We start from the raw sequence: 16,928 nt of genomic DNA, 5'->3' as shown, positions 1-16,928 counted from the left end.
ATATTGTATTGAGGTCGATTTCTAACCGCATGAGATGAAATTTTTGCAACAAAATCAAGGCCAAAACAATGGGGTTTTCGGGCAGCTCGGGCTGCGCGAGGGGCTGCCCATTTCGGACAGCAAGGGCAGCCCGAGGGGCTGCCCGAATCCCCCCCCCCCCCTGTGAAAAAATAAAAATAAAAAAATTTTTTGCATGTTGGTAGGAATCCGGCGACGGAGCTCCGGCGACGGCGATGACGACTAGGGTTTTCAAAAGGTGTTTTGAAATATCAAAGTGTCATGGGCTTTGAGTTGTTGGGTCATTGGATGACTAACATATTTGTGAATTTTAAATGGGCCAAAATGTTTTTGGTGAAAAATGTGTTTTTGGGCCCTTAAGTTTAAAATTACAAAAGTTGCAAATATTTTCTCATGAAATAAATAATTGAAGTTGAACTTTAGTTATTTATAGTAAATGGTGATTTACAAGAAATTAGGTTATAAATAAATTAATTAGAAAGTAGACAAAGGTGTTTGTATACTTTGTTAATTTAGTTTATAATCGTGGCGGTTAGTGATTGGATCAAGATATATAATATTGGATCAATTAATTATTGTGATAATTAATTGATGGTGTATGATATATGATATTATGCATGAAGGATGATCAAAAGCCCAAGCCCAATTTGCTAGGTGTATGCTAGGATATTTTGTGTTGAATGATTGTAATAATTATTAAATTTAAAGTGGGCTTGGTTTATGGCATGTTCCTACCCCCATGAGATGTATCCCTATTTGCCATGGATATTTATTTGTAAATATTAGTATAGTGGATGATCAAGATTGGAAGATGGTAGCCATGATGATTATGAAGATCGAAGACATGTAAATATTGAAAGCATATGTAATAGTTGCATTTGCATCCCTTGCATTTCTCTAGGATTGGACCTATGCCCGTGTTTAGCTCACACGGGCCATTAGTATTGGGGCGATTGATCATCCTTGTTTGTTTACTGTTTATAATATATGCATCATATGTTATAAATAATGAGTATGTGCGTTATTATTATGATAATAACAAAGTTGCATGAATCCGACAAACAGTATGATCAAACATGGCAAGCTTTTAAATAAAATTAATGATGAGACCTTTCAAAATTAAAAAACCCTCATTTTGAATAAGATTCAAAATTAATATCAAGTCCGAAAAGGGGAATTATAAATTTGTTTATAATTTCCATGTCTTCCATTGACAATGTGTGCATGATGAACGCTACCCGTACTCGGGGCTCGGCTCATATTATTGGGGGGGCCTTGGGTGCCGGAAAGCTGTGACATCCATTGACATGGTGATGTGAACTACGTGGAACTCCCATGATTTCGGCTCATATTATTGGGGAAACTCATGGCGACCGTCCATTAAGGTTCAACATCGATGGGTAAGGCTTGACACGTGAAGATGAACGACGTCATATTATTGGGTCCTAATCAAACGTGAGACAAAAATTTACGTAGAGGGTTGCATTGTGATGCAATTGGAAACTACCTTTTAGGGATTATGATTGGCTGATATTATTCGGGATCTTAATTCGCTAATTGAACCTTACGTACTTACTGAGGAAATGAGTTTCCCGTTTTCACTAGAGGGTAGTGAAAATATCAAAACAGTGGGAGCGAAAATTTATAAAGTAAAAGTCCATACTTTATATCTTACTAAATATTTTAAAATAGTCATTAACATTTATCTGTTTTACTTTTCAGTACAAAATTTGACAATGTCTTCAATTCGCAATCCGCTTTCTACCATACTCGAAAAACACGTATTAATCAGACCTAATTACATCACTTGGCTAAGAAATCTGAAAATCGTCTTGAACTCGGAAAAGATTGCATATACACTGACTGAGTCGCCCCCTGCTGAGGCTCCGACTAGCTGCACTCCTGAGGAATTGCAGACCTACAAGGATTGGTGTGACCATGACTTGAAGGCCAGGTGTTATATGCAGGCTTCTATGAATGATGAGCTGCAGAGGCGTTTTGAGGATGCAAATAATGCTGCTGACATTCATATGCACCTCAAGGAGCTCTTTGGTGAGCAGACTCGGCCTCTTAGGCATGCTACCGTCAAGGAGCTGATCACTTTGCGCATGCGAGATGGGGCCTCGGTCCATGAGCATGGCCTAAAGATGATTGGGATCGTGGACAAGCTCAATGGCATGGATTTGATATTGCCTTCGGAGCTGACCACCGACGTGTTGCTGTTGTCATTGCCTAGCGCTCATTTGATCCTTTTGTGGTGAACTTCAACATGAACAAGATGGAGCCGACCCTTGAGGAGTTGGTGAATATGCTTGTGACTTTTGAGTCCACTATCAAGAAAGAGAAGCCGGTTCTTTTTGTGGGCTCTTCATCTGGTACGAAGACCGGTCCACCTAGGAAGGGAAAGAAGCGTTCTTTCCAACGTCCCAAGAAGAATGTGCCCTTGAAGAGGCAGACTCCGGGTCCCGTTGTGGCAGCCACACCAGTGAAGGCTGACAAGACTGTTGACATCTGTCATCACTGCAAGAAGCCTGGACATTGGAGGTGTAACTGCAGGGAATATCTTGCCCAGAAGAGTTCTGGAAACGGTATGTTCTATATTGAAGTAAACATTTCAATTAACTCTACTTCTTGGGTATTGGATACCGGCTGTGGCTCACATCTCTGTAATGATTTGCAGGCGATGGGAAGAAGTAGGAGGCTCAGGGAAGGTGAGACCTTCTTGAGGATGGGCAATGGAGCAAGGGTTGCTGCCAAAGCCGTAGGAGATGTTTATTTGCATTTGAACAATGATTTTAAGCTTGTTTTGAGAGATGTTTTGTTTGTACCAGACTTGGTGAAAAACATTATTTCCCTTTCTATGCTAGATAAAGATGGATATTCTTGTTTATTTAGCAAAGGTGTTTGCAACATTTACAAGAATGAATGTTTAATTGGTACTGGAGAACTTGAAAACGATCTCTATATCTTAAAATTGAAAGATATTCCAGTAAACAATGTCCAAGCAATAACAACAACAAACAAGCGAAAACAAGATACTCTAAATTCGGCACAATTATGGCATGCTCGATTAGGACATATTTCCTTAAGAAGAATGAACAAGCTAGTGGGAGTGGGCATGTTTGATATGTCTGATATTAATGCTCTCACGACTTGTGAATCCTGTCTGAAAGGAAAGATGACCAAAATTCCCTTTAAGCGCCATGTGGAGCGAGCCAAAGGGTTATTGGATTTGATCCATACCGATGTGTGCGGTCCACTTAGCATCACCACTAAGCATGGACATGCCAACTTCATCACCTTTACCGATGACTTTTCGAGGTATGGGTATGTGTATTTGATGAAATACAAGTCTGAAGCCTTTGAAAGGTTCAAAGAATTCAGAAGTGAAGTAGAGAAGCAGTTGGGATGAAGCATCAAGACACTTCGATTGGATCGAGGTGATGAGTACTTGAGTGCCGAGTTCCAAGAGTATCTTAGGGAGAATGGGATTCTCTCGCAGTGGACTCCGCCCGCTACACCGCAGTTGAATGGTGTTTCGGATCGTCGTAATCGGACTTTGATGGACATGGTTCGATCTATGATGGGGTTCACGGAGTTGCCGCCATCTTTTTGGGGATATGCGCTTGAGACAGCGGCACTGTTGTTGAACAATGTCCATTCAAAGGCAGTTGACAAGACACCATATGAGATATGGATGGGTAAGCCACCCAAATATTCTTATCTTAGAATATGGGGGTGCCCTGCTTATGTGAAGCAGGTAGTGGGAGATAAATTGGATAGTCGATCCATTTTATGTTACTTTGTGGGATATCCAAAGAATTCGGTTGGATACTACTTCTATCATCCCAAAGAAACAAAGGTGTTTGTTTCTAGGAATGCAACCTTTTTGGAAAGGGAATTTCTATTGGATAGAAAAGGCGAGATGATAGAACTCGAAGAGGTTCGAGAGACACCCACCATTATAGAACCCACACCCGAAGAGCCAAGAGAGGAGATACAAGCTTCTAGAAGATCCGAGAGAGTCTCGAGACCACCTATGAGGTATGGTCTGCTTCTTGAAGAGGGCCATGATGAGCCTAACCATGGATGTGATCCAAGGACCTTCAAGGAAGCGTTATCTGATGCCGATTCATCCAAATGGCTTGAAGCGATGGAATCTGAGATGAATTCCATGCATTCGAACCAAGTGTGGAATCTCGTGGATCCACCTTAGGGAATTGTTCCCATAGGGTGTAAATAGATTTACAAGAGGAAACTTGGGGCGGATGGGAAGGTATTAACCTTCAAGGCGCGATTGGTGGTAAAAGGATATACTCAAAGACAAGGAGTTGACTTTGAGGAAACCTTTTCTCCAGTTGCAATGTTCAAGTCCATAAGGATATTGCTAGCCATAGCTGCATGGTATGACTATGAGATATGTCAGATGGATGTCAAGACAGCCTTTCTTAATGGGGATATTAAGGAAGAGATTTACATGTCTCAACCTGAAGGGTTTACATCTATCGGAAGTGAGCATATGGTATGCAAACTTCAAAGATCTATTTATGGTCTAAAGTAGGCATCTAGGAGTTGGAACCTCAGATTCGACAGTACAATCAAAGATTTTGGTTTTACTAAGAATCCTGAGGAACCCTGTGTGTATAAGAAGGTCAGTGGGAGTGCTGTGACATTCCTTGTGCTTTATGTTGATGACATTCTACTCATTGGGAAAGATGTAGGAATGTTGCAATCAACTAAGATATGGTTAGCGAGTAAGTTCTCGATGCAGGACTTGGGTGAAGCATCTTTTGTATTGAGAATACAGATCAATAGAGATAGATCAAGAAGATTGCTTGGTCTCACCCAGTCCACATACATTGATACCATTGTGAAGCGGTTCTCGATGGATGAGTCCAAGAGAGGACATCTACCAATGTGTCATGGCATGTCCCTATCCAAGTCTATGTCTCCCAAGACTGATGCAGAGATAGCGGCGATGACAAGCATTCCTTATGCATCTGCGATTGGTAGCATCATGTATGGGATGATATCTACACGTCCTGACGTGGCTTTTGCACTAAGTGTAGTGAGTAGATATTAATCCAACCCTGGTCTTCCACACTGGAAAGCTGTGAAAGACATCCTCAAGTATTTGAGAAGGACCAATAAGTTGTTCTTGGTCTATGGGGGTGGAGAACTGAAATTGGAAGGCTATACCGACTCTAGCTTCCAAAGCGATATCGATGACTCGAAGTCAACCTCTGGATTCATATTCATGCTCAATGGTGTTGCTGTCTCTTGGAAGAGTTCCAAGCAAGACAGTACAGCAGATTCCACCACTGAGGCAGAATATATTGCTGCATCAGCTGCAGCAAAAGAGACTGTTTGGATAAGGAATTTCGTCCAAGAGTTGGGCGTCATTCCTAATGGAGTTGCTCCTGTCCCGGTGTTTTGTGACAACACGGGAGCCATTGCTCAAGCAAAGAAGCCGAGGTCTCATCAGAAGTCCAAACTCGTATTGAGAAAGTACCACATCCTCAGAGAGATCGTGGAAAGAGGAGATGTCACGATTGACAAAGTCGGCTCCGCAGATAATGTTGCTGATCCACTAACTAAGCCTTTACCTGGACCATTATTCGAGAAGCATCGCGAATCGATGGGTTTGAAGCATATGGGTAGTTGGCTCTAGTGCAAGTGGGAGATTGTTAGAGTAGGTGCACGTCGAGCCAAGTATTGGCCGAGTGTTCACAATGAAACTCTATGTATAAACAGTCTTTATTTTAATAATATTTGAATTTATCATTTTGGCACTTCTTTATCTGTATACCCATGCTAGTTGCATAGATAAAGCCCTTGAATATATAAATAGTAGAAAGAATATGAGATGCTCATATGATGAGTATCATGAAACTCATATTTGTAATACTGTATATTCTAAACGGTTCCTAGTCGATTCAGCCGCCACTAAGAAGGATATAGGCCGCTCGAGTTCGAGACTAGTATCTGCGATGTGAGTACCATGTTTCATTGGTAGGGGACATTGTGATGTCCGAGCTTGCAGATAGGTGCTCCTGGTAGAGTGCACTGAACAACCCTCCATAAAGGACTTTCCAAGTGGTTCTCACTTATCGAGTGGAAAAGTCCTAGTTTATGGTTGTACACCATTAGTCCTTATGACCCGGGACAACATTGAGACTCTATGTGCTAGAATTACACTTTGACTTGTTTACCGACTCTCATGGGATCATCAGGTGGCAAGGTTGGGTGTTCTGTCGAAACATATAGGACTCGATGCATTGTAGTCGGGGATTCACCGCTTACCTTCGGGTATGGATATCCTATGTGTTCTCATGTGTATGTAGGTTGAAATCTCTGATCAGAGTATGGTGGTAATTATGAAAGGGGTTTCATAGATTAAACCATCGATGCAACTACGACATGACACATAGTATCGATTCATTGACAACTCTCGATAAACCAATGGTTGTCGAATCGGTCGGGATATATGAGTTGAAGGGACCGTACTGTACGCTAATCATAATTGAATGGTTCTTGCAGGCACTATCATTTGATAGCTACGGAATCATGTAAGCGATGCTGCTAGGCGTTTAACATGATTGGTTGGGTACTATCAGACTTGAGTTCTGACGTTCTTGTTATCAAAGGGTTGATAAGTAAGGATGGAGCAATTGAGGTATGCTCGTATAAGGACATGTTTAGTCCGAATCACATGGAGATGTAAACCCACGGCTAGTTGTATCAATGAACCATTGATGGCCACACAAGTGCTAGCTTTCTAGATCCCGTTGAGAAGTAAAATAGTTCAATGTGTTGAACGGCTTATAAAGGAGTTTATAAGCGTAAGGAAAAATAGAAGTATGACTTCTATAAGGAGAATGTAACTTTTAATTTGAGGAAGTGTTCCTAAATTAAAAGTTGGCCAAATAAATAATGTATTTGAAAATTGTGATTTTCATAAACATTATTATGGACTAAATTAAATTAATTCAAGTGTTGAATTAATTAAACACTAGTGGGCCTAGTAGAGTCCAAATAATTAAATTATTTCAAGTGTTGAATTAATTAAATCATATTGGGTCTTGTAGAGCCCAATAGTAAAATAATTATTCAACTAGTGACTTGAGTAATATCAAGTAAGGTTTAATTGGGCTCAAATATGTTTGAGACAATTAAATTAAAGTCCATGGGCCTTGTAATTGTTACAAGCCCAAAGAGGAAAGCATGCATGGGAGGTGAAGGGTTGGGAGACAATTTTTTCCACATCCAAGGCATGTCATGCCTTTGGAAATACAATCACTTTTTCAAGCATCAAGAAAAGTCTCCCTTCTCTCCTCCCACCCCTATGGCCGAAATTTGAGTCTCATTTTCTCCCAATTTTTGTTCTTCAATAGTTGGAGAAACAATTCTCTTCTCAAAGAAAAATCCTCATATTTTTCTAGTGCAAAATATGAGGGGATCTTCCTAGTTGGTGGTGGGCTCGATTTGAAGGAAAGGAGGAAGCTTGTAGAAGATCTTGCCATACAAGAGCTAAGGTGTTTACACCTTAGTTGGAGCCATCATCAACCTCAAGAGGTTGATAGGTATAATTTCTTAACACCCTATGAATGTCATAGTTGTGTTTTTGTATATGCTACACCCTAGTACATGTGGTGCTCGAAATTTTATGCTACATAAATATGTTTCGAAAATTTTATTGCTTCCGTTGCGAATTCGGGCACCTAAAATCGATCCCTTTCAACAGGAGCATCTCATTCATTCATATCTCATGCATTTGTTGCATCTCACGATATTGAGTGTACCCCATTGTATGATACTTTGTCGATAGCCACGCCAGCAGGGAATATTATTTTGTCTGAGAAAGTTGTGCATAATTGTGTATTGATATATGAGGATAATGTGGTATTTCTGAATTTGATTGTCCTCCCAATGCACGACTTTGATTGTATTGTTGGCATGGATATCTTGATGACAAATTGAGCTACTGTTGATTGTTGTCATGGAGTGGTTCGATTTTGACCGATTGATGGACCCAAGTGGAATTTTTATGGCAAGGGTTCCCAAGCCAAAATTCCATTGGTATCTTCCTTGGAAATATCTCGACTTTTGACTAGCGGAGATGAAGGTTATCTTATCTAAGCTATTGATATCTCTAATAAGGAGCCTTCTTTATCTGAGATTTCTGTTGCGAAAGAATTCCCGGATGTATTTCCCGATGAGATTCCTGATTTTCCTCCTCATTGAGAAGTTAATTTTAGTATTGATCTTATGCCGGGGACTGCTCCCATATCTAAAGCTCCCTATCGCATGGCACCATTGGAATTGAAAGAATTGAAAGAACAATTACAGGATCTTCTTGATAAGGGATATATTCGACCGAGTGTATCACCTTGGAGAGCTCCGGTCTTATTTGTTCGAAAGAAAGATGGTACTATGCGAATGTGTATCGATTATAGACAACTGAATCGGGCTACTGTGAAAAACAAGTACCCACTTCCTCGTATTGATGATTTATTTGATCAGCTTCAGGGTACTTCTGTTTACTCTAAGATTGATCTTCGTTCTGGATATCATCAAGTACGAGTTAGAGATGAAGATGTGCCTAAAACTGCTTTTCGTACGAGGTATGGCCACTATGAGTTTTTGGTTATGCCTTTTCGTCTCACGAATGCTCCTGCTGTCTTTATGGATTTAATGAATCGTGTCTTTCGAGATTATCTTGACCGATTCGTTATTTTTTTTATCGATGATATTCTTGTATATTCGAAATCGAAAAAGGAGCATACTGAACATCTGAGACTGGTGCTTCAAACTCTTCGTACTAGTCATTTATATGTTAAATTGTCCAAATGCGAATTCTGGATGGACAAAGTGATATTTTTAGGCCACGTCATTTCGAGACATGGCATATATGTTGATCCTGCTAAGGTCGAAGCTGTATTGAATTGGCCGAGACCTACGAATGTTCCTGAGATCCGTAGCTTCATGGGTTTAGCTGGATATTATCGTCGTTTTATTGAAGGATTTTCGAAGATAGCTAAACCTAATACTCAACTGACACAGAAGAATCAGCGATTCATTTGGTCAGATGAATGTGAAGCTAGTTTTCTTGAATTGAAGTCGAGATTGACCACAGCATCTGTGCTTACTATTCCCTCAGGTACCGGAGGATTTGTGGTGTGTACAGATGCGTCTGGTAAAGGTTTGGGCTGTGTTCTGATGCAATAGTTGCTTATGCGTCTCATCAATTGAAATCTCATGAAATTCATTATCCTGTTCATGATCTTGAATTGGCCGCCATTGTGTTTGCTTTGAAGATCTGGCGCCATTATTTGTACGAAGAAAAGTTTGTTATTTATTCAGATCATAAGAGTCTGAAATACCTCTTTTCTCAATCTGATTTGAATATGAGGCAACGCAGGTGGATGGATCTCCTGAAGGATTTTGATTGTGAGATTCAATATCACCCTGGATCGGTGAATGTTACTGCGGATGCCCTTAGTCGGAAAGTTTATGATTCTATTTTAGCCTCTGTTTGTGTCGCCAAGGTACATGAGGATATATGTACTTCTGGCTGGACTTTTCACTCGAATTGGAATTCTGTCACTGTCTCAGCATTGCAAATTGAGCCGAATTTGATATCGAAAATACGAAAGGCCCAACGAAGCGATGCTCAGATCCAAAAGTCGAAAGAACTTGTATCTGCAGGACATCAGTCTGGATTCCAGATTTCTTCTGATGGTTCTTTACGACTTAATGGTCGGCTGATAGTCCCTAATGATTTTGATTTGAAATCTGCCCTTCTTCGAGAAGCACATTGTAATAAATACAGTATTCACCCTGGAGGTCGAAAGATGTATTTGACATTGAGACCTCAATTCTGGTGGAAACGTATGAAGAAGGACATTGCTGAGTTTATTTCAAAATTTCTTGTCTGCCAGCTAGTGAAAGCCGAGAGAATGAAACCTGGAAGATTGCTCCATAGTCTCGAAATCCCAAAATGGAATTGGGAACATATTGCTATGGATTTCGTAACTCATTTACCTCGTTCGCCCAAGGGCTGTGATGCTATTTGGGTTATTATTGATCGGCTTTCAAAATCTGCACATTTCATTCCGTATGAGCGGACTTATCCTTATAAGAGAATGGCCCGTTTATATATCGAGAATATTGTGAGACTGCACGGTGTGCCAGTCTCAATTGTTTCAGATCGTGATCCCAGGTTTGCTTCTAAATTCTGGGGTAGTTTCCAAGAAGCGATGGGTACGCGTTTGGCTATGATTACTGCTTATCATCCTCAAACTGATGGCCAGACCGAGCGTACGATTCAAACGTTAGAGGATATGTTGCGTGCTATTGTGATGGACTTCAGAATGGGATGGCAAGATGCCTTACCATTGGTTGAATTTTCTTATAATAATAGCTTTCAGACGAGTATCGGTATGGCACCGTTTGAAGCTCTATATGGGAGACGATGTAGATCACCGTTATTCTGGGATGAAATTGGTGAGAGACAATTGACTGGACCTGAAATGATACAGGAAATGAACGATAAGGTTCAGTTGATTCGGCAGCGGATGAAAGCTGCTCAGGATCGTCAAACGAGTTATGCGAACAAACGAAGACGACCATTGGAATTCCAGAAAGGTGACAGAGTGTTTTTGAAAATATCTCTCTTTAGAGGCACTGTTCGATTTGGCATGCGAGGGAAATTATCTCCTCGATATGTTGGTCCATACAAGATTCTTGATCGAGTTGGTGATCTTGCGTATCGATTGACATTGCCACCAGCTCTATCTGCTATGCACGATGTGTTTCATGTTTCTATGTTGAGGAAATATAAACCAGATCCATCGCATGTGATTGCACCTGATGAGGTTGAACTGGATCCTTCTCTTTCCTATGTTGAACAACATGTTCGCATTATAGATCGAAAGGAGAAGATATTGCAAAATAAATCGATTCCGATGGTTCGAGTACAATGGACACGACATGGTGTGGAAGAGTCGACGTGAGAATTGGAGAGCAAGATGCGAGATTCATATCCGCATTTGTTTGATTCTATTCCACCTGTTCCATTGTATTCAATGTATGATGATCCATTTACTGATTTTAGTTTTGATATGTACTATAACTGGTGACATATATATGTTTGCCAATGTTATGTATATAGAGGTGTTTGAGATTTCGAGGACGAAATCTTTTAAGAAGGGGAGAAATGTAAGAACCGTGTATCGTATTATCGTAAATCCTGTGTGATTATCGATAATTTATGAAATGGTCATGTGATTATGTATTTGATGTATATCATGACAATGGAATTGAGAAAATGAATATTGAATATGAATTGACGTTGTAAGAGCTCGAGTGGAGAAGCCGGACGCCAATATAGTACAAAAATCAATATTTGTACAGAACGTGTGGCGCCCGGGCAGTAGAAAATGACCGCCCGAGCGCCAGGATATATGAAATTTGTGTTCGAACAGAATGTTCCACGCCCGAGCGGTAACTTTTGACCGCTCGAGCGCGGTACAAGTGAAGGTCGGGGGCAGAATGTCTCGCGCTCGGGCGCGAGAATTCTACCGCCCGAGCGCCGAAGCGGTGGAGATAAGAATACTTCTCTTTCTTCTTTTCTTCTTCACTTTCATTCAGCAACTTCGAGAGACACGAGAGATTTTGAATTTCTTTCGTCCGAATCGACTTCGAAACGCTGTCGGAATCTTCACGTCGAGGGCTTCTGACTGAGGTAAATTTCTTCTAGTTCCAGCAGCTCTAAATATCAAAGTGCTGGAATAACATGTATTTGAAGTTGAAATTCCTATATGTAGTAGAATAACCGACAATAAACTCATATTCGAAGTCGGAATTGAATTATGATATGATTATGATTTGATATGAATTTTTGAAGTTTCAAATGATATTTGAAACTCATATTAATGATTTTGGATTATGTTATTGATTGGAATGAGTATGTTATTGATGTAGATAAAGTATTATACCGATATCTTCAAGCTACATCAACTGGAAACGAAGAATTGAGGTATGTTGCGACCGGGTAACATACGACAGGTATCTGTATTAGATGATATATGTTGGATTGGTTTGATTGATTGGAATGAGAATACATGTCTATATGCCTTATTTGTTGAGTTTATGTGGCATACATGACATTGTGATTGGAATATCGATGTATAAAATAAATGTTTTGTTAACACACATCGTTTGATGCATACATCGATACATGACATGCACGTTGAGCTATGATCCTTAGATACCCTGATATGATTTGATTGGATTATGGGGTTTGTGAACACCATGCTATGTTTGGTATTATATGACCCTTAAAACATAGAGATTTGTGGCCCCGATGATTGATATGAGATTTGGGATTTGATGGCGCTTCGTCGACGCTATCATACGAGTATCCCTTATTGAGGCCGGTGTGCCAGCTCGAGCATTGATTTGATAGCGATTCGTTTGATTCTGACATGTGCTCAGTGGATGGGCATTTGACCTGATACCTCCACCACATACATGCATTGCATACCATATATCATTGTTTAGATACTTGTGGTATATATGATGGTTGTTCCATACGGAGCTTTGCTCACCCCCAAGGGGGGCTGTTGTTGTCTTTATGTGTGGACAATGGCAGGTACTCCAGGATATCAAGAGACCGGAGAGGGTACTTCTGGAGGGAGTCACAGTTTGAGTTGAGGTTTATATTTTGTTCCCAGTATATATGTATATGTGTCTATATACCGGGGCATGTCCCGAGGATATGAGTTGTTTGTATATGATTGGTTTTGATTACGTGTGGGCATGTTTATGATGTGAGATTGAATACTATTTTTAGTATTTAAATTATAGAAAAAATATTTTGGGCTCGTTGTAAAGAAATTTTAAACTCGTTTTCCGCTGTAATTAGTTAACCCTAATCAAAGTGCATTGTAATAATGATTAGGAGCTAAGGGCCCCACAAAGAGAGTCCTAGGGTTTTCCTAGGCGATGGACAAGGGCTTCGGATAGGTAGGTTGGCACCATGCGGCTCGGCTAGGGGTCGTGCTGGTCGTGGTCAAGGGCTGGGAAGAGACCTAGTAGGCAAGGGCTCGAGTATAGCGGCTAGGGTAGAGTCCTCATGAGTTAGGACTCCCCCCCCCCCCCCCATGCACGCTCAAGGGAGGCTACAGCGAGGGTGGCTTGCGGCTCGGCCACGGCTGACCAAGGTTGGTCCAGTAGGGTCTAGGGAGGATGGTCATTTTGGTGTATCGTATTCTCGCACCCAAAAAGCAGCGGAAGTTTAAAATTTTTGTTCTTGGGCGTCGTGTGTTTAAAATCATACATAGGGTGTTCTAAGAATTATACCTTCACGTATTAAACGATGGACACCAAACTATTCCGGTATAAGCGGAGATAGCCCTTCTTGTAAATCTCTACGAACGACTATTCAAATTTGATCACCTAATTAGGTCTACGATCAGAACCTATTTTCCTCGTTTGGTTTGCACTAGAAAATCCAAACAATTTGTGCATGTTAGTAATCACCACTACTAGTACAATCATTTAATTAGTAAATTCCAATTTCACAAAAAAAATGATTCCAAACTCATTATAACCCCGATCGACGATCCGAGAGCGCCGATGTACCAAGAATACAAATCTTGTTTATATAATGAAAATAAAAAATTTTGAAGATCAAAATTTTCAATTACCAAATTTGGCAACTGCCAGTTTTAGTGAACTCCTTCACAAAACAGGCAGTTCTACTCTCATTCCTTATTTAGCAATCATGCTAACTTCCATTTTGTCCATCGTATGGATCAGCTCATAAACTCTTTTATAAGCTTCATGTTTGATCTCCATCAAATTATATTCGCCAAATTCCAACTCCATGAAATTTGACTGTCTCAACGGGAACATAGAATCTGATACTTGTGTGACCCTCAATGGTTCAGGGATACAGCTAGCCGTTGGTTCACATCTCCATGTGATTCAGAATAACATTTATTTTTATTTGGGTTTACCCAAGTTAACCTCATTCTTTTCATCAACTTCTTGATCAAGAATGTCAGAACTCATTTCTGATTGCACCCATCGGATCATGGTAAGAGCGTCTAGTAGCATCGTTCCATGATCCCATATGTATCACTGATAGTGCATGCAAGAACCTTTAGTTATGGTTAGCGTACAGTACGGTTCCTTCAACACATATATCCCGATCGAATCTGCAACCATTGATATATCGAGAGTTGCATATGAATTCGATAACGATGTGATTTATCTTTGAGTACTAATAGTGTCATTATATGTGCAACTAGGAAAACACATTTTCCTAAAGCACATTTCTTGCTCTGGCCAGAGACTCCTTGCACTATTAACTCATCAGATCACATAGGATATCTTCACTCATAGGTGAACGGTGATCCCATACTACAATGCATTTGCTCCTATGTATTTCGAAACTACACCCAATCTCGCCACCTGATGACCCTCAATGGAGTCGGTAAACGGATCAAAGTGCATGCTAGTACGTATAGACTCTTCATTGTCCCGGGTCAAAGGAATAATGGTGTACAACCATAACTGCAGACTATTCCACTCGATAAGTGAGAACCACTTGGATAGTCCGAGGGAGGGTTGTTCATTGTATCATCATATGATCATCCATCTGTGTGAATGGACGTCTCCATGTCCTTGCCAATGAAACATGTTGTTTACATCACAGATGTTAGTCTCAAGCTAGAGTGACATTTATCCTTGTTTTAGGCTGTTGATTCAACTAGGAACCTGTTTAGAATATACGGTAAACTTCCTAATGAGTTCCATGATCTTACGTTGCGATGCAAACCTCATGGTACCTATTGTATATTCAAGGACTTTATCTATGCAGCTTGCATGGGTATACAGATAAAGTATATCATCATAATTGAATAAAATCGTAAAACATTATTAAAATAAATATTGTTTTACATCAGAGTCAATAAAATCGGAGCCACAAGTTGGCTTGCCGGGCACCTACTCTAACAGATCAAGGATCGGGATGGAGGATGGTCAGCTTGGCTAGGGTGGTCTGTGGTAGGTCTGAGGGTGGTCCAGTGAGGGTCAGTAGGATTCGGGCTCGGGTGAAGAGTCCTCGTCGAGTGGAGTCCTAGTTTGCAATCTCGGCTGCGGCTCATGCTAGAACTTGTGGCATGGGCTAGGGTCTTGTCAGTAGGGTCCCTAGGAGGTCTGGTCAAGGGATGACTCGAGGTGGCTCGGCCATGGTTCGAGAAAAACGAGAGTTGGCTCGAAGGAACTAGCTAGGGTTCGAAATATTGGCTAGGAAAAATAAAAAGGTCGAACCATGGTCCACGGGGGTCGGCTCATGGTTCACGAGGGTTGTTTAGGTATAAAAAGTCTATGTTTAAAATTTTGGAAGAAAGTATTAAAGATTGAATTAATTCGAGAATTAAACGCTTTACGAATTAGTAAATAGGAAATTAAATCGAAAACCTCGAATTTATATTAAATAAAAATATTAAAAATTAAGTTCAAACTAAAGTAATTATTTGGGATTGTTTAGAGTCAATAAAAATTAGAAAAAGTCAAAAATCAAGAAATTTTACGTCTATGGGCAAAACGATCATTTTACAGGTGGGTAGTACGAAAAGAGTTGGCAGCGTCCCGAAGGGTCATAACGGATATTAAATGATATATTATGATGATTTTGATGAAAATATGATATTTTCTAATTTATGGTAAAGCTGTGAAAATTCTACTGTTAAAATGTTATTTTTTGAATGTCATTATATTATATAATTTAAGAAAGAGAAGAAAAAATACTTTGAAGGATGTGGATTGACTGTGACAAAGAGGATATGATATATGATTTTCGAGAATATCGTGCGGGACAAGGCCCCAGAGAGAGCCCGAATATGGGACAAGGCCCCAGAGAGAGCTCGACGATCGTATTTCCATTTTACGTCGGTGTCTAGTGCACGTCCCCATGCGCAATGGTGAGCTAAGACTGATCAGTCAACCATAGGATAAAAAACTAGTCACTTTCAAGAATCAAACTTCACCCAAAATGATAAATGATTGAAAGCTTTATGATTTTACGATTTTACGATTTACGATTTATATATGCTTACAAATTTATTTTGAATAAAAATATGATTTTTATGTGTGTGCTTGTATATGTATTATTTATTACTCTTGTTTAAAACGTACTGAGTCATTAGATTCACTAGGTTTGAATGTTGCATGTGATGATGTTATTGAGGGAGGCGCTCAAGCTTGAGTGGATCAATTCCAGCAGTACACTCTCAAGGGCCTTTATTTTTTGCATTAGCTTGATAGTTAAAAGATTTAAAAAATTTTGTTAATGATTTATTAGATATTTTTTTGCTTTATTTTGAAGTAGGATGATCATGTTAAAGGTTGGAGTTAAATTTTGTTAATTGACGATTTAGGGCTTTATTATACATTTGAGATTTTAAATGTTAAACTATTTTGATTTATGAAAATGTTAAGTGATTTTAATTATTAATTTTCGAAATAATATTTATAAAAGAATAGTGGGATTTTAAAGTTAAAAAGTAGAGTACGTTTCATAAATCAAATTCTTTAATATTATAGTTATTTTGAATTTCTTGTTCCATATTCATAAAATTACCAATTGTTTCTTTTCTCATTAATTATTTTATTGTTGTCACTTATCGATATCTCAAGTCTTGCTATAAGTTAATCTTATTTCTCTTTGTTACTTCCTTATTTTTGCTAACAAAAAATGTTTTGATGTGATTGATAATTGAATATGTGGAACAAAAAACTAAATTATATAAAAAGTGAAATTTGGAATGCATTTATAAATTACTATGAATGTAGATTAGATCTGTCAACTCAGGCCAACCTGCCCCATCTCATCTCGG

The sequence above is a fragment of the Primulina tabacum genome, chromosome 10 (genome assembly GCF_025594145.1).
Source record: "Primulina tabacum isolate GXHZ01 chromosome 10, ASM2559414v2, whole genome shotgun sequence".
Lineage (NCBI taxonomy): Eukaryota > Viridiplantae > Streptophyta > Magnoliopsida > Lamiales > Gesneriaceae > Primulina > Primulina tabacum.
This window is presented reverse-complemented; position numbering follows the sequence as displayed.